Genomic DNA, 27,795 nt, shown 5'->3' on the forward strand with positions numbered 1-27,795 from the left:
TGCCATAAGAAGTTCAATGATCTTGCATGAATGGTTAAGATCAGTGAATGCATTTCAAATACCATCTTTGACCCACCACACAAGAAGCCTCATACATATCTCAATGAGCTACTGCCTCATTATTCATCCATCAGCAACTTCAAGACTTATATCTAACACTCATTTGCTCCAACACAACCTCATACACTGACGAATGTAGCCTGCCATAGAATCACATTTTGCAGCTTCCACTTGCCTTCAGAAATTCTGCTATGAATCGACCAAACACATTGAATTGCATCTACTGCCTTTCTTCCCTATCTCTTGCATGACAGGGTCACACATAACAGGAAGGAGCAGCAAAGAACTACCTAAGGTCCTATCTCTTCTAAAGCAGTTGGAGATGGTGCACAGAATAATTATCATGGCAATGAGGGAGTTTGCTGCAGCCAGTGTCATCTAAACCATTCAGGATGATGGTCCATCTTCGCAGTATACAACTTCGCAGAACCACATCACCTTTGTCCGGCAACCTGATACAAAGTCCTTGTTTCAAATTGTACGATCATGCACCTCTTGTTTAGCACCCTCCTCCCCACTTTCCACCATCCTGGACCCTAACCTTTACCTTTGCTTTTCTGCTTTCAGATATCCAAAAATTGGCTGTACGGCCAGTGAAGTCTCATATGAAAATCAAGGACAAGAGCAGGTCCTTTTGATTTGACCATCACTGCCACCAACTCAGATATTGACACTGTTTGTGCTTCAGAAAGTAATATAAACCTCGGATTAGAACAGGATAAAGCAGGTAAAATTAAGTAAAATCAAGGCCAGGGGAAGGAATTACATATGTACCAAATCCCCAAGGACATGCTCACAGACATGTTTTTCTGCAAGTTTTGATCAGGATTTCATTCAGAGGCATACAGCGAAAGGATAACAGGCATGCACAAAGAGATCATCGATGCATTGGTAGACCTGTCACAAAGGTTACTTTCAAGAGCATGAAGGAGTCCAGTTCCAATTTGGCATAGAGCTCTGTGTAGAGATGGAGACCATTCATTCCATCATGAAAATGGGGCCCAACTTCATGCCAGCGCTTGCACAAACTCAACTGTGAGGCAGCACCCAATGGTCAGTATCTGAGTTTCAATTTGCAACACAACCAGAAGTCTGGGTGTCACTGCAGAAGCTCAGGCTGAAATCAAGAGGTCCCAGTGTGATGCCCAATCTCTGATCGAGAATACCAGCATTCCTCACGGAATATTCAATAAGGTACCAGGAGCCAAAACAAACACAGAAGAAATCAAAATACGATTCAGTGACATTTTAACCAGAAAATGTGATGATACAGGATGCAGCCAACATTAGTGGACTAAAATAAAAACAGCAAGTGCTGGAGAAACTCAGCACATGTGGCGGCATCTATGGAGAGGAAAACAGAGTCAATGTTCTGAGTCCAATATGACTGTTCTTTTATAATTGGTTATGACTGAAAGAAAAATCTGGCACACCAATTCAGTGGTTCTTGATTCTTCTGATGGCCAGAACACTGCTTCTCAGTCATCCTTCTCCAGATGTTTCTAGTGGCTCTCAAGAGACAAGGAGTAACTGGTTCACTTATAAAAGATCTCTGACTTATCAGTTCAAAATCACAGAATACAGCAACAGCTGAAAGAAAGTTAAATTGGTTTTCTTCAGATTTAAAGTGGCTTGCTGCAGAGAACAGAGAAGGAAAGAGCTCCTAAACTAATGGTGGTTCAAAGGCTTTTTCAAATATCATTGAGAGTAAAGCAACCTGCTTTATTGGCACTACATCCACAAATATTTACTTGTTTTACCATTGGCACTCATTAGCAGAAAAGTATACTATCAACATCTACACATTTAAGGTACACATTTCAATGACATGGAAATATATCACTGTTCCTTCAGTGTTGACTTTGTCAAAATCCTGAAGCTTCTTCCCAAACAGCATTGTAGGTTTATCTACAACAAATGCACTACAGCAGTTCAAGGAAACATCTCACCACCACCTTCTTCATAGCGGCCAGGAATGGGCACTAAACACTGGCCCAGCCATTGAAGCTCACATCCCCTGAATGAATAATTAAAAAAAAACATATTGAGTCTTGTTTTCGAAATATAAAAGAGACCTTGGAATAGCCCAATAAAAATGCTCTGACCCTAACCGAGCCAATGGACCTCTTGTAAGAAGCTGGATGATTCATTCTGTGATTAGTTGTATTTCATACATCTTTGAACTTGGTCAGGACTTCAGTAGATCATATCTGGGCTTGAAGCTGATAAGAGCCTCCTGAATATTTATCGAGCTGAAGTGGGAAGAGGAATCTGTACAAATTTGCCCTTTTGACATTGGGCCATAGATGGAAGAAGCATGCATTTCCCCTTCCATTGGCAAATACCTAGTTGGAGAAAGTGTTCAGTCGCAGGTGAACAAACAGCATCCTCTGTGCCCTGGCCCTTCAGAATTTTAGAGCCAAGGTTAGCACTCATTTCCATTAGCTATTTCTGTCCAGTCCAGCAATGCACACTGCAGGCTGGCAGATCAAGTCAATTAATATGCATTTATGTTTTGGTATCTGTCAAACAAAGTGGTGTTTAATATGGTAATGATAGTAGAATGTAGACTCGTTGATGTTATTCTGTGGATTAGAGGCTCCAATAGCTGACGAGGCAATCTATTAATTGCTCTCTATTGCAAGTACTCACAGTGTTTGGCACGGATCAATGTATCAAGTTCTTCCAGTGAATTTCAAAGACTCTAGGATTGATTTCACAATGATGCACTCGGGCAGTGACTCCTGAACAAATAAAAATAGATACAGCCAATGGGGTTTGGTGTCATTCCTCAGTCTGCACCTCTGAATCCATTAGAACATTTTTAAAAAATTCTGAATCTGTTCTGTGCATGTGTTCTTGCACATCAGCCTCTTAAATGTTATGGTCATTGTTGAATTCCCAATTTGATGCACATTGCAGCTCTGAGCCCCTATACTGACACCAGAGGCCTATCAGCTCTTTATTGAAGGGCTCCAATGCTTAAAACTGGTATGCCTGAAAGCCTATTGCCTTGGCGTACTGCTGTGTATTAGTGGATTGGATTTTGTTCCTTTTGTTCAGCCCATCACTTTGCTGCTTGTGTCTGTTTTACTTCAATTCAGCAATCAGTTTGTTCCAGACTTCCTGCAGCAGCACTCCTGCTGTTAGCAGTTCACCTTTGCATTGATGACCATGGACGTTCCATTGGGCTATTCTGAATTTAGAGGCGGCGTTCCCACAGAGAAAACAGAAGCAGATGCAGTGGTGCTACATATGCCTGGCACCCATATATTGGTCGTCTGGTCATGCCACAAAAGCCAGGCATAACTACAATAGCATGGAACCATGTATAATTTAACTGGAATGCAGGCAGTGAACTGCAATAAAATGGTGCCTGACTTTCAGGTGATATTCCATATTTATCCTCCCTGTTGTCATTAATAATACTTACATATAATAAGCCTTAGGCTCTTTTCAGGCCAGTAACCGTGATATTTGAGAGATTAGAGTGTAACCTGCACATCAATACATTAAGTAAGACATTGTAGCCTTGGAAAAAAGCTTAGAAATGATCTGGGGAGAAGTGGACAACTACTTGAAGGATAGTCAGTGGCAAATCAGTAGGAGGAACTCAAAGTACGTTTTTATGGGCACAGTGCTCCACAATGAAAAACACAAATATCTCCACAATGAAAAACACTGGCAATGCCAAATCAAAAGTGTCAGGTTTTCCAGAAGGCTACAGGGTAAGAGAAAGCAGACAATAAACCTTCTGCCAATCTCAAAAAGAATAACTTCAGGAATTTTAAAGGAATATAGAAAGTATAGTGGTGGGAAGTGAAAAAGGAAATTAGGAAAGCAAAGACAGAATAGAAAAAGATTTTGGGTGCCAAAATTAAGGGTAATCTAAAGATGTTTTTTATCAGTACAGTATTAGAAAGGAGAGGACTAAAGAAGGGAATGGGCTTTTCAGAGATGTACATGGTAAGTTGCACATGAGTGCAGGAGATGTGGGCAGAGCTCTTAGTAAGTATTTTGTCTCTGTCTTCACAAAGGAGAGGAATGATGCAGACATTCTAGTTAAAGAGGAGGAGTGTGAAATATACGATAAAATAATTATAACGAGAAGAGAAGTGCTGGCAGGATTGACCTTCTTGAAAGCGGATAAAACACCGAGTGTGGTTTAACTGTATCCAATGGTGTCATGGGAAGCCAAGGAAGAAATACTGTAGGATCATTTTCCAGTTCCCACCAGACACTGGAGAATTGGAATGGGGTGATATTGTATCATTTTTCAAAGAAGGTGCAAGGGCATGGCAAATAATTGTACACAAGTCAGTTTGACCATGGTTGCAGATAAATTGGTAAAGAAGGCTTATTGGAAGCTATCCTTACTGAATGAGGTTTAAATACAAAAGCAGCTGTAACGCAGGAGCTCTATTAGATATTAGATCTGCCACATCTGCAGCTGGAGTAATCACATGAAGAACATAATTGCTTGAGGGAAAGTACAAAGAAAATTTACAAGAATGTTTCCAGGACTCAACGTTGTAGCTATGGGGAAGGATTAGATAGACTAGAGTTATTTGCCCTAGAGCAGAAGAGACTGAAGGGAACTTAATTGAGGTGTACAAAATAATGAGGAGCTGGGATAGAGCAGAAAGGGAAGACCAGTTTCCCCTAGTGGAGAGGTCAACTAGCCTAGTTTGTTGGTTGAGGCATAAATCTTCAATTCATTTCATATGAATATGGGTCCGCACCTGAAGGGCTATAACCTGCAAGCTTATGGGCCAGGAAAATTGAATTAGAGTGGGTGGCAAGTTTATTTAGTGGCTGCAAATGCAATGGGCTGAATGGCTTTTTTCTGTGCTGTAATTTCTCTAGGTTTATGGGATGTGGCTATCGCTGGCTTTCTCAGAATCTATTGCCACTTTTTAATTGCCCTTGAGAAGGTGGTATTGAACTGCCTTTGAGAACTGCTGCAATCAATGTGGTATTTGCTAAGACTCATAAACAATCATCTGGGTTCCAAGAAGTGCCACCATATTATCATCAGGAGATCAAACAATATCTCCTTAGCGTATATGAATCAAAAATGATTTTGTCCAGTTATGAGCAGGTGTTCAGGTTACCACAGCTAATAATGCTGTTGCTAGCTAGATGCCCCATTAACAGCCATGGTGCTTTCATTTACAACAATTGATAACGCCACTACTATCTGGAAGATCAGGTCAAGTGCATCAGTGGATTCACGGGATTAGTATTGACTGATCATTAATATCAGTCTGAAACTCCACTTTGATCACAAAAAGAACACAAAAGTGGTCCTGCTACTTCTGCAAACCCAGCCAGTGGGAATTCTTACATTCCTACACACCTTGATTTCAATTTCAATCAATGTTTCCAACACAAATATTCAAATGCTCTGAGGATCAGGAAAAGGTTTGCTGGGAAGATTCTAATGATGGGGTATCTTAGCGATGAAGTTTAAGTTGGAGAAACTGGAATACTCCCTTGACATAAAGGAAGGGACAATAGCTACAAGAATCTGATAGATTTAGATAGGGTAGACAAAGAAAATAACTGTTCTGATTGTTAAGGACTGAAGGACATGGATTTGTGGTTTTGGGCATGAGATGGACGAGGATTGCGAGGAAGAAGCTTTTTTGCATAGCAAGTGGTGAAGACCCGGAACTCGCTGCTGACAAGAATGGTGGAAACAGAAACAATTAATGATTTTGAAAGGAAATTGGATGGCAACTGAATGGGAAAAGGGCCACCTCCTTTGAGATGCATAGTTGTATTCCCATCCAAGTCAGTATGACATCATCATGTTGGATGGGGTTGAATGCGCTCCCCACAATTAACCCTTTCACGGCCTAGCACCTTGTATAACACTCCACTTCTACAATGCTTTCAAATTTTGCCAGAATTTAGGGTGACCATCTATTTATAAAACAGAACTGATGGAATGAGTTCAACAGTCAGAATTCCCACAAGCTTCAGCTTCATCCTACTCCACTGCAATGTATGCCTGTGTGGAGCAGGTTTAATCTTGCCAGACTAATGCAATCTAATGCAGAGTGATTACCTGTCATTGAGAAAGCAGTCAATTCAAACTTAAAGCATTAAAACCATTTTTGAGCTGCCCGGAGCAATTTGAAGTCCCATGCAAGTTAATTGTTGCTTCCTGCTAAGTTCCTACAGTCTGCTTTTAGAGTAATTCTACAGGATTTGCCATTTCAAAAAAATGTCCCTTAAATCCTTTATGCAAGGAAACTAAATGCCTATTTAAAAGAATGATCTTCAACACATTATTCTTCTGCCTAGAATTAAGGCACCTTTTGAATTTCAATGAGATCCTTGCCTCCTTGGTGTGACACCATTGATGGTTGGTCTGAACATGCTTATTAAATAGTGCAGAGTTGAGTATATATGTGGCTGCAGGGCTTTTAATCATCTCCAATTCATTCCCATCAGGCATGGGCATTCTAATCGGTGCTTCAGAGTTTCAAATGTAGAAATTCTAGATCTTAGCGGGTTAAAGTTGATTGAGAGACTGCGGGTCCTGGTGCTGGTACTGCTTCTGTTTGATAATTGTGAGGCCAGCCAAACGTGACCATAGTGAAGCCAGTAATAAGCTGAGGAATGTACCTCAGGCTAAAGTAAACATGAGCAAAGAAGTACTAATGGTGGTGCCAAAACAGAAGTTGCTGGAAAAGCTCAGCAGGTCTGGCAGCATCTGTGAAAAAAAAATTAGAGTTAACGTTTCGGGTCTGATGACACTTCCTCAGTTCTGAGCCAAAACGTTAACTCTGATTTTTTCTTCACAGGTGCTGCCAGGCCTGCTAAACTTTTCCAGCAATTTCTGTTTTCGTTCTTGATTTACAGCATCCGCAGTTCTTTCTAATGTTGGTGCCAACTGACGTAAAACCAGGTGCCAGAATCCTGTTTACATCGTTCTCAACTTTGCGTGAGGTTCTGCCTATGTTTGAATCCATTGTCTAAGCAACATTGTCACCTCATAGAAGGTCTCACAACACCCAAGGTGCTGACAGGAAGCCTGTTGTCACCACCTCAGAAGTATAGACCATGGTTGATCCCACAGTCTAACCATGCCTTCCCAGAAATTCTCCTCCAGGCTGCAAGGGGAAGGTGGGAAACATTCTACCTTAGTTACAGATGAAGACACCAGCCTGAAGAAAATGGATGGAGTTTGTAAGGAGGTCAGCATTTGTGGTAAACATGGCTGCAGTGCTGAAAACAGACCAAAATTCTTTGCCAGTGTGTGTCCTCCATTTTTAACTTCTTTGGGGCTTGCAAGTAGAAATGTGACATGGAATGCCTGGTGACAAGAGATTGACTGCTCAGACAATGTCGAGTGTGTCAGGACAGGCAGTGGCATTGATTTGATCTGTCTTTACTAATACAACTCTTGGTTGATCAGTCCTCATGGTTACCATGATAGGACTCAAGATTCTATCCTGTAGCTCTGAGACACTCCCTTGGACCATTCTCTCTGCACTCTGCACTGCATCTTGATTTCTGAGTACCTAAGAATGAGTGTTATCTGGCTTTCAGGACATCCAGCAAACTCTTATTTACACACTATTAGATTAGACTTAGCTCACAGGCCTGTAAGCTTAAAATCTACCTTAAGGAAGACATTCAGTTTTATTATAAAAATTGTAAGAGCAGTGCAATACCATCATGTCCTGCCATACAGGCGTGTAGACCCAGAAGAGGTGGTGGCACAGTGGTACACAGTCAGGACAGAGTTGCCCTGGGAGTGCTCAACATTGACTCCAGACACCATGAAATCTCAAGGAATCAGATCAAACATAGAGAAGGAAATATCCTGCGGATTACCATGTACTGCTCACCCTTTAGCTGATGAATCAGTGCTCCTCCATGTGAAACACCATCTGGAGGAAGTGCTGAAGGTGGCAAGGGTGGAGAATGTGCACTGGGTGGTGATGCTTCAATGTTCACCACAAAAAGTGGCTCGGCAGCACTACTACAGACTGAGCTGGTCGAGTCCTAAAGAACTCTATGACTTTATCAACTCCAGTCCTGGCTCTCCTGATAACTCTTTCAATCTCTTGCTTAACAAGAATCTATCTACCTCCTCCTTAACAACAAACACTCAGTTTTTAGGGAGAGAGAATTCCAAAGACTCACGACCTTCTGAGAGAAAAGGTTTTTGCCCACCTCTGCTTTAAACAATGGATCCTAATATTTTAAACAATGATCCCTGGTGCTAGATTCTCACCAAAAGATGAAACATTGTCTACCATTTAGCCATCTAGGCATTGATGAAGAAGGGCAGATGGGACAGAGGTGACATCCCTCCCCCTCTCTCCCCCTCACACCTATTGTCCCCTCTTTACAGTCATCGTCTGCCCTCTTCACAGCTACTCCCTCCCTTTTCTCCACTATCCTCTTCACATTTCCCCTCCCCTCCTTATAGACCTGTCCGCTCTTCACAGCCTCCTTCTCCTCTTCACAACTACCCCTCCTTCCCTATCCTCCTCTTCCCTCTTCCCCCTTACCTCTCCACTTTCTCTTCTTCCCTCCTCAGTCTTCACAACTGCACTGAGTTTGGAGCCAAACCAGATATGTACTGGTGAAAGGCATGGTCTATCATTTCCAGGAGCAAATGGCCTGCACAATAGTCACTTAGTCGGGGCTACAACAGGGACTGTTCTTCTCCTACACTGTAGTGCAAAGGTTCTGTACAATCCTAGAACGGTCCTCTCTTCAAATAACAGTCCTTGTCCTGAGATGCTGTACGTGAGGGTGCACAAAGGACCTAAACAACTCTAGCATCTAGGACTGTTGAGTTATGCATGTGCCATGGCTGTTTTGTTGGTCACATGTTCACACATGATGGATGTTCCTTCAATGGTCACAGGCTAATCATACATTGATAGGATGGAAGCCTTTCCTGTTGGAGAAGATCACTGGCTGGTCTGTGTGAAACTTGATGGCTGCACGGGTGCAGTGGATGACACACTGTAACTGGGGAAATCAGAAATGACTTGAAGCCTTGAATTGGCCACAACTCTTTATCAGCTGAGACTCCTTGCTCCCAGGTCCCTGGTCACATGGAAGGCCTGCTGATAACCTATCAATTGACTGCTTGGATCATATTTCAGCCTGCTTTGCCCAAGAATGAAATGCAGGCATTTTGTTTGCTCTGTAGGTGGCACCTGAGATTCAAGCTGCCCCCATAAATCCTGGACATGCCTACACTCTCAGTAGACTGGACCATGTAAAAAGGGTAAGCGATTGTACATCTCCCAGTGGTTAATGGACAGCATAGAGTCTGTGCCAGGAAGTGTAAGCTAAAATACTTAATTAACAAAAAAATCAGATGCAGTAGGCAATGTAAAAAGAGGAACAGGAAAGTTGGACTAAGACGAAAAGAAAGTTTGTTTTTACCAATTCTCAAAAACCAATTAAAAGCTGTAGGCATGAAACTCTGCATTTGGAAAAATTAACTTGCAGTGCGTCATATGTTTGAAATTAGAAAATAGAAAGTTATTATCAACAAAAAATTATTGTTAAATAGATAGTAGGACTGGACAGGACAAGCCCAAACACTTTGTCTGACAGATAATGCTGGGAAAACTCAACAAATCAGGTAACGTTTGTGGAGAGATAAGTACAGCTAATGTTTGAAATCTGTTTCTTTATATCAGAATTTTTTTGGTGGATTTAGCCCATATCTACCACATAATCACAAATGCTTCACTTTGTGCAACGTATATGATTATTGAAACTGATGACGAAATTCTATTCTCATGAATTTTCTAGAGAAACAGAGCACTTTTGATATCAACTTCCTGAGTTTTGTGCTCAAATGTACCTGCTGAGTTGTTGTCTCGGTTGCGTAGAAATAATACCAGTCATACCATGCAAAGTAAATACTGCTTCATGAGTTTTTTTTAAAAACCCACAGTGATAGTGATATAATTCTGAATAGTCATGTACAAACATTTCGGCAGCTGACATTAACAGTACTTTAAGATGTCAATAGGAGCATTTTATTTTTAATTCTAAATGCACAGTCTATTAAGGAAAATAGTGAGAAAGTATTGATGCTCAATTGAAGGTTTCACAGAAAAGCAAATATAAACAGGAAGTTGGTTATTGTGGATAATAGTCTAATTTAGTGGACAATTTCCAGTAGATGAAAGTGTAAGAAGAGCTCATTCTACTTTTGTATATCACCACTTCTAAGCCTAATATTATAAAACATGATGCTTGACATTTTCATTCTTCTATTCATTCATAGGAAATGAACGTTGCTGGTAAGGTGAATGTTTATCACCAACACCTAACTGCTCTTACCAATGTGACGGCTGAACAGTTTTCTTGAACAGTTGTAATATACAGTGAAGGTACCTTCACATTGCTATCGGAGAAGGGTTTATTGAGAGTTAGCCTAAAAGCACTGAAAGAATGGTCACAAACTTTGAGATCAGGGTGATTTGGAGGGCCTGATGGTGAGTCCATGTGCCTGCTGCCCTTGTTTTCAATGGTGGAATTTGTGGATGAATGCTGCAGGTGAAGGAGTCTTAGTGAATTGCTGCAGTGCATCTTGAAGGCGGTACACATTGATACCACTGTGTGCCAGTGGTGGTGAGAGTAAATGTTTAAGGTGGTGGTTGGGCTGATGGTCAAGTGGGCTACTTTGTCCTGATGGTGTTAAGCTTCTTGAATCTTGTTGGAGCTGCACCCATCCAGACAAGTGAAGAGTATTCCATTATACTCATAACTTGTGTACGGGAGAAATGATAAATTTGGCCCCCCCTATATCCACCTCTTGATTGATGGCAAGACAGATATAAAAATTTTGAAAAAAAAATGTTTTAACCTTTGAAGCAGTCAAGAACAGATGGGTGACAAATTTTCTCAGAAGTTTAAAATACGTTACAACCAAGAAAGGAGGAGCGCTTGTCCCACTACTCCAAGTGTTACAACATAAATGTATTTTTTTCACTGGTTCCTGACAAGGCCAATTGTATGCTTTTCTATATTAGCCTTAGAGTAAAATTGTCCATCAACCTATTTTCTTTAATAATCAAATTTATTGACTTATTATAAAATAACTCATTCAATGAAGATGTGAAACTAGTTAACATTCTCGGTACGTAATGTGAAAAAGAAACATTTACTCCTTTAAGTAACCCAAAATACATCACAAACACACACATACACACAGAGATAGCAAGAACTGTAGATGCTGGAGTCAGAGTCAATGCAGTGTGGAGCTGGAGAAACACAGCAGGTCAGGCAGCATCAGAGGAGTAGGAAAGTCAACGTTTCGGGTTTACACCCTTCATCAGGACTGATGAAGGGTGTAAACCGAAACTGCTCCTCTGATGCTGCCTGACCTGCTGTGTTCCTCCAGCTCCACATGTACACACACTGTCTAAGAAGTAATAGGAGAAAAAGAAAGGATTTCTTTGCAGAGATTGACAATAGGGAAAAAATACTGTACTGATAAATCTTACTTCTTGAACACAGACAGGATGAGGTTTGAGATGCTCAGATGGCTGCCAGTTTTAATGTCCTGGCAAATAAGGAAGGATGTCCACTGACCGTAATAGTTGTCTCTGGGGCTATCTGCAGATGCAGTCATTCAGGAAACATCAATCATCTCATACAACAGCACATGGACCTGGGCTCCAGGTAGCACACTGGACACGCTATAACAGTCCTTTTACTGAAAGAGGAGAGCTCAGCTTGAAAGCTTCATTCTTTCGTAGGCATCGTTCCAGCTGTATCAAACAATACCTAAAACAGGAACTGAGGCCTGACTCCAGTGAACATGCAGCTATCAGAAGACATGTGACCGACTACCTAGAAATGCCTTGTTAGAAGAAATGTTTCATAGTCCTCTCATTGGTCTCTGAAAGAAAAAGAAATCCAATTATGCACAATCCTTCAAACTCAAACCTAAAAATACCTGGTAAACGTGAAGCATTCATGACAAAATTAGGAGTCAAATTTTGATTATTTAACACCCAAATGCATACATAACTTACCCATTACATACTCATACAAGCACATGTACACATTCAAGCAAAGCGTGTGATTACACAGGGTAGCATGCACTTAGATCTTAAAGATTTGAAAGTTGCCTGTTTCTTTACCTGAGATGAAGAATTGAAATGTTGAAGGCCTATAATTCCTTTTAGGTATATTGAAGAATACAGCCTAGTGCTTTAGGAAGATGATTACACTGTGATTTATTGCTTGCAGGAGCAGTTTTCTCTTCTTCCATTCCTGTTGAGATGCAGTGGAATCCCGGTGGTAAAACTTTTGTTCAGTTCCTCAGAGACAGAGGTGAAGGCCAGCTGGGATTTTCTGCCTGCCCAGGTAGAATCTTGACCCTTTGCTGGTCTGGATCTTGCTCTTTTGTTGCTCTGAAAATATGTCTGATTAAATGTCCTAAACCTAGCTCCTGTCATGTGACCAGGCTGATTTTGCCCATTGCCTTCACAAACGACTTCTGACAACTAAGTCTGTGTAAAACAATGGGATCTGAATGTCATTCATTCACATATCGTTGTGATAGATTTTTCACACTCATTCTCCAAATTTCAATCATCTATTTGAAAGGTAAGCAAGCAGTATTGTGAAATACAGCTAATCTAGTCTTTTGGAGAAGGACAGCTATTAACTACAGGAAAGATCTATTGCACTTTAATTACTTCTCAATCATATGCCTTGAAAGTTCATTTGTATTTTAATGACTTGTCCAGGCCTGATGGTTAGTTTGGGCATTATCTAGTTCCCACTACATTGACAGGAAAGAAAATACCGCTTGACGTCTCAACTCCATTTTTGCCTTAAAGCAAAGCAGCCATTGCAAATTTATACTCCATTAGTGAATAAATCCTAATTGCATGAATGTAATTACTGTGCCTTGTAGATGGTGCTCAGGCTCTTGCGAGACATCGTGTTGACTTTTCTTTTGGATGTCAAGAAAATAATGTCGGAACAATATGTCGGTCCCAAGCCTGCATTTATTGTCAAGGCACTCATGAATGCAACCATGTATATGGTAGCCTCCTAATTGGCTGACTCAGCAATCACCACATTTGGGAAGATTCCCGATGTGGGAAAACCAGTGAAATGGCCTACAGCAAAGGCCACAGAGAGGCTGGACATTGCTGAGGCAGGCGGTAAAGCTCAAGACTATCCCAACTCAGGGCCACTATCAAAAGCCTGCTGAAAAATTTAAAATGTAATACCTGTTTGGTATGTTTTTTGGCTGAGGCTTTTCATATTTATGGCTCATTCACTGGCCCAGTGAGGGGAAGCATCAATCACTCTCTAGCATGTTGTCTCACAGTTTCTCCCAGCATTGGGACTGAGAAAATATCATTATCTTTGGAAAATGGCCCATAAGTTGCCTAACTGTTTGCCTGCATCCTTGAACTGATTTGTCGATTAATGTGCAACTTGTCCTGGGAGACTCACCTGGAGTTAGGATTGTGTCAGACAGGGGCAGGGGAAGTACCAGCCATTGTGTACACAGACAGAATAAAATATCAGTACACAATGTCCCACTGTACGTACCAAAAGAAAGAAAATACTGCTTGCGTCCCTGCTTCTTACATTACAAGTTGGGATTTTACCATCCCTCCTCTAACAGTCTCTTTCCTGCACATTACTTCAAATGGCATTTCTTGTGAAGTAATTTGACTAAATTTGCCTGTCTAAGCCCCCAGTGTCTGTGCTGCACTTGATCATGAATACCATCATTTATCTGTGTGCCGTGTTTTAAAGGTGTTACCCATGATATAATTACAGCTGCCATTGTAGTCTTCCTGGTTTTTAACCAAACTGAATGAAATGTTCAATCACATAATAGTACTTCAAGTGCAGGCTGATACCTTTGTGAAGTACACAGTTTACATGGGCTTCTTCAATGATATCAATAAGGGGCACAGCTGCAAACTGTGCACGGTCTGGTCCATGAGGAATCAGCACTTCTGTGTTATGATGATTGAAACATCACTATATGAACGAATTGATCTCATTCTTTTTCTCTGGATCTTTCCATTGGTAGAATTTTAAGATCCAGTCGTAACGCTATGTCAATATATGCAGCTGCGTTTTATGCTGAATAACCACATTTTCTGGTGGAGGGCAGATATGTAATTTTGAACACAGTTCTCAGGGCACCATTCCCAAGCTCACTTATCTCACTACCATTTTACACGCAGTGAGGGTGGTTTTGACAGCCTTCCCCCCCATAGATGACTTGAGGCCCCCAAGTGACAAATTACTAGGAATTTAAGGGCCTCTTCACACCTCAGCAGGTAGAGGCCAGGAGTAAAGCTGCCCTCGCTTCATTCTGGCTTGATACCAGACATTAGAGAGGCCGGAGCTCCCTTCTGGGCTTCTGGTGCTGCTGCTGGGACTGAAGAGCTGCCAGCCATTTCATTAGCTGGCTCCTTGCACAGGCCAGTCTTTCAGACCCTCTGCCCCCAAGATGTCAGAAGGTGTCTCACCGTGAGTTAATTAATAGACTAATGGCTAGTTAGTGACTATGGGATGGGGCAACCAAATGGAGGTGAACTCATCATTTATGCCAGGGGTCCGTTTCCTGGCCGAGCATAAAATCCTAGTCTTTGGAATCTTTGGTTTAGGAACGTTAACTTTGTTTCTCTCTCTACAGATGCTACCAGACCTGCTGACTTTCTCCAGCACTTTCTTTTTTTACACCAGATTTCTTACATCTGCGGAATTTTGCAAAAATCAGAGTCATTTATTTTAGCTTGGAGCACACTACTTCATGGTATCTTTTATTTTAATGTTAAGCCAATCTTAACTATCCTCGTTCTCTCTCTCTCTATCTCTCTCTCCAGCCCCCACCACCTTCTCCCCACCCGCCCAACCCCCCCAACTCCATCCTATGGCTTATACATCAACAAGTGTATTGGCCTGTAAACTACTACAGAAATAACCTTGCAAATTGTCAGGCTCTACATCACTGCTGGCAGCAATACCCTATGTTCTGTGTCACTATCTTCTAAAATATCTCATGCCCTATGTCAAGCAGTTTACTTTAATCTTTGCTATCAGGTCTGCCACTCTGATATCAAAGAAATGACCACTATTCTCTTCTCCACAATGATATTATGAACATCTTCAGGTTTAGGTTTACACACCTAAAAACAGTAGAAGCATCTGCCATAAACAATATTAAGTTGTTATTTGAGATGGAGACACTCATCCAATTTTAATACAAAAGTACTATTCATAAAATGTCTAAGGGCTGAATCTCATATTCTTTTGGCTAGATTCATATTATGCTGACTTTCTGGAGGGTTTCACTGAAAGGGCTAACTAGTTCTCTCACTATATTTTACCGAACTCACCTTAGTAATTACTTCCCACGCCTCAATGGCACACTTCACATTTGATTTCCGCCCCATCTTATTACATGCTATCCCAAGAACAAATAGCCAGTCACTGCATAACTTCTGAAAGACCAGTATGCCTCCTGTTTTCAGTGTCTGTAAAAGGTGCTGCATTTTGAAAAGACAAATCAGGGCCAGATTTATACTCTTAATGGTAAAGTCCTGGAGAGTGTTGCTGAACAAAAAGACCTTGGAGTGCAGATTCACAGTTCTTGATAGTGGAGTCGCAAGTAGATAGGATAGTGAAGAAGGCGTTTGGTATGCTTGCCTTTATTGGTCAGAGTTGGGAGGTCATGTTGCAGCTGTACAGGTCATTGGTTCAACCACTTTTGGAGTATTGCGTGCAATTCTGGTCTCCCTCCTATAGAAAGGATGTTGTGAAACTCGAAAGCGTTCAGAAAAGATTATCAATGATGTTGCCAGGGTTGGAGGATTTGAGCCATAGGGGCAGGCTGAATAGGCTGGGGCTAGTTTCCCAGGAGCATGTAGGCAGAGGGGTGACCTTAGAGAGGTTTATAAAATCATGAAGGTCATGGATAGGGTAATAGGCAAGGTATTTTTCCTGCTTGTGGGGGAGTCCAAAACTAAAGGGCATAGGCTTAAGGTGAGAGGGCAAAGGTATAAAAGGGGCAACATTTTCATGCAGAGGGTGGTGTGTGTATGGAATGAGCTGCCAGAGGAAGAGGCGGAGGCTGGTACGATTACAACATTTAAAAGGTATCTGAATGGGTACATGAATAGGAAGGCTTTAGAGGGATATGGGCCAAATGCTGGCAAATGGAACTAGATTTATATAGGATATTTGGTTGGCATGGACGAGTTGGACCAAAGGATCTGTTTCTGTGCTGTATATCTCTATGACTCTGTCACTGTAAGTCCATTGTGCACCCAGACTAATTCTCTCCATTTGGCGCTGCCCTGCTTGATTACTGACATTCACCTTGAACATGACTGAGGGAAATTGGCAGCCTGCTTTGCAGGCAGGGTCCCGGAGGTCCTGCTGGAAGAAGTGGTGCCAAAGTGGGACTTCCTCCTTTCCAATGATCAGAGCAGAGATCACAGCCTGGTCCTGGTCCAGGTTAAAGCAGTCCCAGGAGGAATGTCCAGCACGGTAGGAAGAAGCTCAATGACCTTCCTTACTCCACCAAGATAAGGGGCATCATCTTCTCTCCAATGCCTCACAGTCACTCTGTTTCTGCTACTGTACCTACCTCTTTCTTTGCCACTCTTACTATTTCCTACTGTATCTCAGCCACTTGTTTTCACCCACTCTAAACACCACCACCACTATCCGTGCAAGTCCTCCCCGCCCACACCAACAGTAATAGCTGTGCCACCCACTATCCTCGCATGTAATTTCCTCATTCCATGAGGAAAACAGTCTACAACAGGGTGAAAGGAATCAAGACTGGTTGTGGGCTGCAAGTCAGTTTGTTCATCGTCCCTTATGAGGAGAAGATCTTGATTCTGACCACCCAATGTGGGCTTTGACAGGTTTCAGAGACTACCCTTGGTTACTGTGCTGTGACCCCCGAATGAAAGCTATCCTCTTGACTTGACTGAGGCCTGTGGTAAACTATGACAAAATTTCCTGCCTTTCAGTTGGGACTACAAGAGCACAGCAAAACAGCAGTAATATGAGCCTGGTACCTCTGGCTGAGAGAAAAAAAGCATAAAAAGGCAAGACAGGAATATAGTGAGCAGCTGGGTAGGCTCAGAGTGAGCGAGTACTTTGAGAGCTAGCAAAGAGCTTGGAGATGGAACCTGACCCAGTCCATGAGCTGCATCTGTGTCCCTCAGTGCAACAGCATTGCAATGATTGCTGTTGGTACATCCTGAGGTGCAGCATTGAAGTGGAGACATAAGTGAATCAGAGATATGCCATAGGGGTTTTTAAAGGCTGTAACATACTGGAAGTCAATGCCTGTCATGATGTGGGGTGTATGTGGCTGGTGCCCATGGAGAGTGCCCTGAGCTGATGGTACCTGGTTTCCCAAATGGAGGTTGTTCAGGTAAAAGATGAGCTGAATCTGCTGGGTGCATAGTCTGGTTTCCGTGTTGAGTTTTGGGAGGATGGGGACGCTGAAAATTAATGAGCCGAGTCAGATAGCTAACAAGTATTAATCCCTGTCAACTGACGACTCAACGCTGTCTTGTGAGATGCTTGTCAATTCACTTCTGAAAAGCACAAAAGATGGAATGAGTTGCTCCTGATGACAAGATGGGCCCCGCTGCACTCATAGCCCAATTCTGCCACACATCTTGCCATATGACTCAGACCCCTGTAATATTCCGCCCTAAGCTTTAATTGTGTTGTTAATTATTCTATCTTTAATTTGTGATTAAGTTACCATCATCTAATTACTTCCTGGATATCCATAATTCACCATGGATGTTTAAGTTACTCAGCAATCATTATATGATAATACAGAAACCTTGAAATTAATTTGCACAAATAATTTATGAAGAAGCGACGCAATACAACGAAGAATTTGCTCAAAAGCAAAAATGCTTCTTTCCCCTTTAGATAAACTGCTGAGAGTACAAGCACATTCCACTGTTTAGTGGCTATGCCTCATCAAGTGCTTTGAACAGCAGTCATTTTTCATTTGGAGAGTTTTGAAACAATTTAACCCATAGAAAACTGAATAAAACTGCTTTGTCCAAAAACTAAAATAAAAGCATGAAAATGTTACAATTGGCCAGCAGACCTGGCAGTATCTATGAAGAGAAAAACAGCATTAACAGCCAGGATTACCAGTTGACAGGCCAATGAACGTCTTTCCCATCAAGGTCAGAAATCACACAATACCAGGTTATAGTCCAACAGGTTTTTTTGAAAACACAAGTTTTTGGAGCGTAGCCCCTTTGTCAGGTGAAGCGAGAAAGAAGCACACAGAACACAGAGTTTATAAGTAAAATATCAAAGGGTCACACCACTGATGAGGATGTACTAAACAAATCTAAGATACTGTTAAATTTTTAATCAGTTAGAATGTTTAATTGATTAATATGTATATGTAAATCTCCAAATTCCTTTCAAATCACTGCCCTGGGAGAACTATAGGTTTTATCAGAGTAAGAATCTGTGTTTTGGTTTGGAGTCAGACTGGTTTTATTTCTAAAGTAGGAATCTATAAAATGCCACATTGACTAACTGTCTTTAAATTTGAGCTTTTTGAACAAAATTGAACGTATCTGCAAATACAAATTCACCCCATAGATTTATATATGTGTGTTTGTGTGTGTGAGAGTGCGTGTGTGTGTGAGAGTGCGTGTGTGTGTGAGAGAGAGTGTGTGTGTGTGTGTGTGTGTGTGTGTGTATGTGTGTGTAAGGGAGAGAGAGAGAGGGAGTGTGTGTGTGTGCTTGAGAGACAGTGTGTGTATCAGAGAAGATCTGTGTTAGAGTGAGTGTGTGTGCATGTGTGGGAGAGAGTATGTGTGCATGTGTGTGTGGGGGATTGTGGGTCGAAAGAGAGAGAAAGAGTGCATTTGTTTGTGTGTGTGTGACAGGGAGAGAGAGAGAGATGTGTGTGCATGTGTGTGTACTTGAGAGACAGTGTGTGTATGAGAGAGGACTGTGTGAGTGTGTATGTTTATAAATTCTGTGTTCTATGTGCTTCTTTCTCACTTTACCTGACAAAGGGGCTACGCTCCAAAAGCTTGTGTTTTCAAATAAACCTGTTGGACTATAACCTATTGTGGTGTGATTTCTGACTTTTCAGGCATTTAAGTGGGCACTGTTGGGCCTTGCCTGTGAGTGAGGTCCCTCGGAAAGCAGATTCCACTTGCCAAGAGTTGCTGCCTCATCAAAGGAAGCGAGAACAGTGGTCGGTTTTCAGTGGTCAGCCCTCAGCCATTGCCACATCCTCCCATGGGCACAGAATGCTGGGTTAGTGAGGGACCTTTCCAGCATGGTCAATGAACTGAATTAATAGCGCTTGTTTTGCATTTGTAATAATTCAAGTTCAAGTTGACTGCTGTTCAAGTACTTGGTTTAAACCAGGTTAAAGGTTAGTTTATTACTTATAAGGCTCCTTTGGGATAGAGATAAATTCATTCACAAGAGATTACAGCTATCAAGTTTAAAACAGTTCCAATAAGTCAAAAGAACACCTTTAAGGAGAAAGTTACAGTAAATTTCAATGGTATACTATTGGACCCTGCAATTAATATTATTATTGAAGTGAATTGTTTAACATTTGAAGTCAGAGCCAGCAGACGTGATGGCTTCTGAAATTGAATAGTTGATGTTTCCTGATACAGATAGATGCTACATTACAGGAGATCTTGAGAAAGAAAGAGAGACTCCTAACTTCTGGTTTGCAGCCATGATGCATTTAGCTGCTCGATTACCTTAGGGCAGACCAATGGCTGTTTCGGCATGTCGCTCTCTCTCCCTTCTTCACTCTCTCTCCACATGGAGAAATACTTTCTTCCAGATGATTCAAAATTGAATATCTCTTTGTATAAGCTGTATACCTTTTGAATCACTCATAGCTGGCGGTTTAAAATGGCAGCAGTTGTCAGCTGACCTCTATGAAACCTAAAAGTTCCATATAAACCTGACGACAGCTTTTCTCCTACCTGTCCTGTTTTAACTGTTATTTTGTGTCTGATCTGGATTCTGTCAATGAGTCATCCACGAACTTTGCTAACTCATGGATGAGAAATTTTACATTTCTGGGCATGCCTCCCTATAAACCACATGGAACTTAAGTTATATATTCAGGTGACTTATGGAACTCTTCTGTGGAATGTGATGGGCCTGTCTATTATTTAAAAAAAAAATCACTTATAGAATGTGGGCTTCATTGACTGGGCCAGCATTTATTGCCTATTCCTATGTGTCCTTGAGAAGCTTGTGGTGAGCTGCCTTCTGAACTGCTGCAGTCCATGTGCCGTAAGGAAACCCACAAAGCCTTTAGGGAGTAAGTTCCAGCAGTTTGACCCAGTGACAGTGAAGGAATGTCGATATATTTCCAAATCAGGATGGTGAGTGGCTCAGAGGGAAACTTGCAGATGATGCTGTTCTATTTGGGCAGCTCAGTGATTAGCACTGCTGCCTCACAGCACCAGGGACCTGGGTTCGATTCCACCCTCGGGCGACTGTCTGTGTGGAGTTTGCACATTCTCCCCGTGTCTGCTTGGGTTTCCTCCCACAGTCCGAAGATGTGCAGACTTGGTGGATTGGCCATGCTAAATTGCCTGTAGTGTTCAGGGGTGTGTAGATTTGGTGGGTTATAGGGGATTGGTCTGGGTGGGATGCTCTGAGGATCAGTGTGGACTTGTTGGGCCGAAGGGCCTGTTTCCACACTCTAGGCATTCTATGATCTATGATCTAATGTATCTGCTATCTTTGCCCTTCCATATGGTAGTGGTTATGGGTGTGGAAAGTGCTGCCTAAGGAGCCTTTGAACATAGAACAGAGAACATTACAGCGCAGTACAGGCCCTTCGGCCCTGGATGTTGCGCCGACCTGTGAAACCAATCTGAAGCCCATCTAACCTACACTATTCTATTATCATCCATATGTTTATCCAATGACCATTTAAATGCCCTTAAAGTTGGCGAGTCAACTATTTTTGCAGGCAAGGCATTCCACGTCCTTACTACTCTCTGAGTAAAGAACCTACCTCTGACATCTGTCCTATATCTATCACCCCTCAATTTAAAGCTATGTCCCCTCGTGCTAGCCATCACCATCCGAGGAAAAAGGCTCCCACTGTCCACCCTATCTAATCCTCTGATCATCTTGTATGTTTCTATCAAGTCACCTCTTAACCTTCTTCTCTCTAACAAAAACAGCCTCAAGACCCTCAGCCTTTCCTCATAAGACCTTCCCTCCATACCAGGCAACATCCTGGTAAATCTCCTCTGCACCCTTTCCAATGCTTCCACATCCTTCCTATAATGCAGTGACCAGAACTGTACGCAATACTCCAAGTGCGGCCGCACCAGAGTTTTGTACAGCTGAACATGACCTCATGGCTTCAAAACGCAATACCTCTGCCAATAAAACCTAACATACTGTACGCCTTCTTAACAACGCTATCAACCTGGGTGGCAACTTTCAGTGACCTATGCACATGGACACCGAGATCTTTCTGCTCATCCACACTACCAAGAATCTTACCATTAGCCCAGTACTCTGTATTTCTGTTACTCCTTCCAAAGTGAATCACCTCACACTTTTTCGCATTAAACTCCATTTGCCACCTCTCAGCCCAGTTCTGCAGCTTATCTATGTCCCTCTGTAACCTGCAACATCCTTCTGCACTATCTACAACTCCACCAACTTTGGTGTCATCCGCAAATTTACTAACCCATCCTTCTACGCCCTCATCCAGGTCATTTATAAAAAAGGAGCCTTGGTGAATTTTGTAGTGCTTCTGGTAGATTGTACACACTGCTGAGCATTAGTGGTGGTCAGAGTGAATGTTTGTGGATGTGGTACCAATAAACCTTTGTCCATGATGGTGCCAAGCTTCTTGAGTGTTGGTCGTGCTGCACTCATCCAGGTAAGTGGAAAATATTCCATCACACTGTTGACTTGTGCTTTGTGGATGATAGACAGGCTTTGGGGAGTCAGGAGGTGAATTATTTGCTTTCTTAATTAATTCCTAATCTCTAACCTGCACTTGCAGCCACAGTATTTATATGGCTGATCCAATTGAATTTCTGTTCAATGGTAATCCCCAGGATGTTGACAGTGGAGTTTCAATGATGGTAATGTCATTGAATAGTAAGGGATAATGGCGATGTCATTGCCTGGCACTTATGTGGTACAAATGTTACTTGCCATTTGTCAGCTCAACCATGGATATTGTCTGGGAGGAACAACCTCTCTTTTTCTATCTAAGCACCTTACAGTCTTCAGAACTCAACATTGAGCTTGACACTTTCAGAACATGAACACCTTCCTCCATGTTAGTCACCTACCCCTACAGCTCTCGGTCCCGTTTTGCATGAGTTGCCACCAGCGCAGCCAATATATTTTCAACCATTTATACTTCTCACTAGCACCCTACCTGGCACTTATCTCTCTTAGCTTAACATCAGCAATCTCTTTGTTGCTTATTCATTTTCTTTCGTCCCTCTCTCTGTCTCTAGGCTCTATCTCCATGTCCTTGATTCACCTCCCCCCAATCTGTCATCAGCATAAATACCAGCCTTTTCCAGCTATTTTCAGTTCTGATGAAGGGTCATTGAACTTAAATGTTAACTTTATTTTTCTCTCTGGAGATGCTGCCTGACCTGCTGAGTTTATCTAGCACTTTCTGTTTTTTGTTTTTGGATGCTGTCTGGGTTTTGCTGCATTTAGGCATGGATTGCTTCAGTATCTGAGGATTTATGAATGGTTCTGGCCATTGTGCAATCATCGGCGAATGTTCTCATTTCTGACCTTACAATGGAGGGAAGATCATTGATGAAGCAGCTGAAGATGGTTGAGCCTAGGACGCTATCCTGAAGAACTCCTGCAGCAATGTCCTGGAGCTGTGACGCTGACCTCCAACAACCACAGCTACCTTCCTATATTCCTGGCATGACTGGCATGAGTTCACTCTTAACTATTTAGTTGTAGCCAAAGGATCTCCATCAATGATTTATTTTCCCATTGCCATACCATCATGTGAAGATCCGACTAAGGCTCCATCTTGTGCCACTTCCACTGTGATTTCATTTGGAAATATGTTACTGACTTCTTTGTTTAAAATGTTCTTTAAAATCCTTCAATATAGCTAAACATTTGAGCCTCCTGATTATTATTTCTTCTTATAAGTAGAACGGTTTTCATGGAATCAAAAACTGGTGTTATATGATACAAGATACTTGTAATACTTTCCAATTGGTTCAACAAATAATCAGTTAACTTTATTGACTCAATCTGACAGATGTTAATAAATTCCCATAACAAAGAAACTAATAAACGAGCTTAGACTATCCAGTCTGCATCATTTATATAAATTTGTGACTTATCAGTTAAGAAAAGACACATTATAATACATTATGCTTGGATTAATTTGTTTTCCAGAGGTAAATCACAACCTGTTCATTTAAACAGATTTTAACTTATGTGTCAGGAACCTTCTGATATTCAAGACGTGGGTGCCTTATTTAACTTATAATTGTGTAGTGCCTAAAGAATGCCGGCTTTGGCATTAAGCTAAGAACTCCAATCATCACTGTTTACATCCATCTAATCTGCAGACATAAAGTAGTTACATTTCATATTAATATATACTGTAAAAGCACTGATTTAATTTTCTTTATTTATTGCAAAGCTCCAGTTAATATTTACATAAAGTGAAGGATTTAATCATTTGGTTGAGCTATTGCTCCTCCAGTATACCTTTCATAGAAAGATTTCTTGATCTCCTTTCGAAATGTACATAGAATCTTCGGCCTGAAATTTCCTGTGTTTCTGCTTAGTGATAACTTTGGAGAATTTCATGAAGGCCTTCCTTCTGTGAGCCCTGACGACTTTTCTCACACAGTTCTGCACTGCTCATGTCATTATACATACATTCCATAACACAGAGCAGTAGAATTAGGCCATACAGCCCATCAAGTCTGCTTGACCTTTCAATGAATTCACACCTGTTCTGAGAATCCTCAACTCCACTTTCCTGCCTTTTCTCCATAGGCCTTGATTCCCTCACCAATTAATAACCTGTCTATCTCAGCCTTGAATATATTTAATAGCCCATCATCTACAGTTCTCTGAGGTAAAGATTTCCACAGAGCCGTGACCCTCTGAGGGAAGAAATTCATTCTCTTCATTGTCTTAAACATTCGACCCCTACCTCCCCATTCTGTGATTATGATCAAGATCCTTCTGTAATTTTTGATAACCTTCTTCACTGTCAACAAAACCTTCTAATTTTGTATCATCTGCAAACTTTCTAATCATGCCCTGGACATTCACATCCAGATAATTTATGTAAATAACAAATAAAGATCCCAGCACCACCCACTGTGACACACCACGAGTCACAGGCTTCCAGTCTGAGAAACAACCTTCAACCATCACCCTCTGCTTCCTGCCATCAAGCCAATTTTGAATCCAATTAGCTTCTCTCCCTGGATCCCATGCAACCTAACTTTCATGACTACCATGCCATATGGGACCTTGTCAAAGGCCTTAATAAAGTCCATATAGACAACATCCACTGCCCTACCCTCATCTATCCTCTTAGTAACCTCTTCGAAAAACTCTAAAATATTTGTCAGACATGACTTCCCTCACACAAAGCCATGCTGACTATCTCTAATCAAACCTTGACTATCTAAATGTTGGTTGATCCTGTCCCTCAGTATCCTCTCCAATAACTTGCCTACCACTGGTGTCAGGTTCACTGTATGTAGTTCCCTGGCTTGTCTTAGCTACCTTTCTGGGGAAGTGGGCTGAGGATTGGGAAATGCAATTCAATACAGATAAGTGTGAGGTGTTGCACTTTGGAAAGTCAAACCAAGGTAGGGCTTATACAGTAAATGGTAAGGTCCTGGGAAGTGTTGTGGAACAGAGTGACCTAGGAATACAAGTACATAGTTTTTTGAAAGCGGCATCACATGTAGTCAGGGCAGTGAAGAAGGCATTTAGCATGCTGGCCTTCATCAGTTAAGACATTGAGTATAGGAGTTTGGGTGTCATGCTACAGTTGTATAAGTCGTTGGTGAGGCTGCACTTGGAGTATTGTGTACAGTTTTGGTCACCTTGTTAAATTAAGACATAGTTAAACTGGAAAATGTGCAAAGAAGGTTTACAAGCATGTTGCCAGGACTAGTAGGCCTGAGTTATAGGGAGAGGTTGGCCAGGATAAGACTTTATTCTTTAGAATATAGGCGAATAAGGGGTTACCTTATTGAGGTAGATAAAACCATGAAGGACATAGATAGGGTGAATGCATATAGTCTTCTTCCCAGGGATGGGGAATTGAAAATAGAGGGCATAGGTTTAAGGTGAGAGGGGAAAGATTTAAGAAGGACCTGAGGGGCAACTTCTTCATGCAGAGAGTGGTGTGTATACAGAATGGGCTGCCAGAAAAAAGTGGTTGAGGCAGGTACAATAGCAACATGTAAAAAACATTTGGATAGGTACATGGATGGGATGGGTTTAGATGGATATGGACCAAATGTGGGCAAGTGGAACTTGCTGAGTGGGCACCATGGTCAGTATGGACCAATTTGGGCCAAAGGGCCTGTTTCCATGCTGTATTACTCTATGACTCTATAAGTCCAGCAGAATGCCACCACTAAACACATCTCCCCCAGTCTGCACTTCGCAGGATCATTCCCTCTGGGACACTCTAGGCCATTCCTTGACTAACAACACCACCCCCTCTTCGCACGGCACCTTCTCATGTAACTGCAGAAGGTGCAATACCTGCCCCTTCACTTCTTCCCTGCTCACCATCCAAGGGCCTAAACAATTTTTCCAGGTGAAGCAGCATTTCACTTGTACTTTCTCCAATCTTGTGTATTGTATTCGCTGCATCCAACATGGCCTACTCTACATTGGAGAAATCAAACACAGACTAGGCAACAAGGTGTAGAGCTGGACGAACAGAGCAGGCCAAGTAGCATCAGAGGAGCAGGAAGGCTGACGTTTCAGGCCTAGACCCTTTTTCAGAAATCGAGGTGACTGCTTTGCAGAACACCTCCGGTCTGTGCACAAACATGGCCCTGACCTCCCTGTAGCTGGTCCCTTTAACACAGTGTCTTGTTCACATGCCCACTTGTCTGTCCTCGGCAGGCTGCAGTGCTCCAGTGCTCCAGTGAATCACAGCAAAAACTGGAGGAACAACATCTCATGAAGGAGAAAACAGAGTTAATGTTTCGGGTCCAGTGAAACTTCCTTCTGAGGAAGGATCACTGGACCCGAAACATTAACTCTGTTTTCTCCTTCACAGATGCTGCCAGACCTGCTGAGCTTTTCCAGCAACTTTGTTTATGTTCCTGATTTACAGCATCCGCAATTCTTTTGGTTTTTATTTTGAACAACATCTCATCTTCAGACTAGGCAATTTACAACCTTCTACGCTCAATATTGAGTTCCAACACCTTCAGACTGTGAATCCACTCCCATTCCTTTCCCTTCTTTAAGCTTTACTTTTTGCATTCTCTGTTCACCATGTCCTCTCCCCACTCCCCACTCCAGTGGGACTGTCTGTTCTTTCCAGTTTGGCCGTTAGACACACCCTTGTTCTGCCATTCTCACATTCTGATCAATTAATCTGAACTATTAGCACCTTTTCTCCTCCAGCATTCCAGCCCCCACTATTGCATAAATGCTGCCTCCTCCACACTTCATGTCAGGTCTGATGAAGAGTCGTGTAGACTCGAAATGTTAATTTGCTGTCTCTCCTTGGATGCTGCCTGACCTGTTGTGTTTTCTCGTAGTTTTTTGTTTTCCCTTGTGATTGGACAGGATCTGGCTGAGGATAGGTATTTGTGTGACCTGATGGTTAAACAGTGACTAAGATGAGAGAATGTGTGAGGGAGGGTCAGCTATGGCTATGTGCTGTGAGCAGCATGGCTTTGTGGTTGCTGTGCCATGACATTGATAAAGAAAGGCAACGATGGATTTCCAACACTTGTTAAGGTGCAAAGCAGCCTTTTCGAGATAGCTTGGCTGCAGATGACACACATCAATTGGGAGATATTCAGTGACTGGCAAGTTCTTCTGGGAACTGCAGCTGATAGGACTGGACCAGAATTGGGCAAGGGGGCAGCATGGGGTAGGGTAAACAGTTTGGTAAGTTATAGTTGGAGACCTTGCTAGAGAGAATCCTCCATGAAACTCGATGAAACTAACACTTCGCCTAAAAAAAAGGTGAGATTCAGACCCTGGCTAGTTCTGATTTGGGGTTAAGAATACAGTGCCACCCATGTGAAGCTGGTGAGTCTATAATTATGAGGCGATTTGGAGGTTTTGCTTAGCTGGATGCTAGTACAAAATTTGCAAGAAATCTAAGATGTGGGTGAGTAGCAGGAACACTGAAGAAAATCACAGTGAATTCCTGAAAGCTGCTGAGAACTTTGTTTGGTCTCAAATGAATCTATGCCTAAGACTAGCTAAACTGGAGAAGGAACATCTGTGAAGGTACTATCCATGTTGATCATCTCAATAAACAGATTCAAGTGTAGGCTAAACACAAATGTTTGAAGAAGTGTGTGGAAATCTGAGCATCACCTCCACCCACCTGAGATAACAAGGTGTAGAGTTGGATGAACACAGCAGGCCAAGCCGCATCAGAGGAGCAGGAAGGCTGACGTTTCAGGCCCAGACCCTTCTTCAGAAATG

This window comes from Rhincodon typus, chromosome 5, assembly GCF_021869965.1.
Source record: "Rhincodon typus isolate 14 chromosome 5, sRhiTyp1.1, whole genome shotgun sequence".
Classification (NCBI taxonomy): Eukaryota; Metazoa; Chordata; class Chondrichthyes; order Orectolobiformes; family Rhincodontidae; genus Rhincodon; species Rhincodon typus.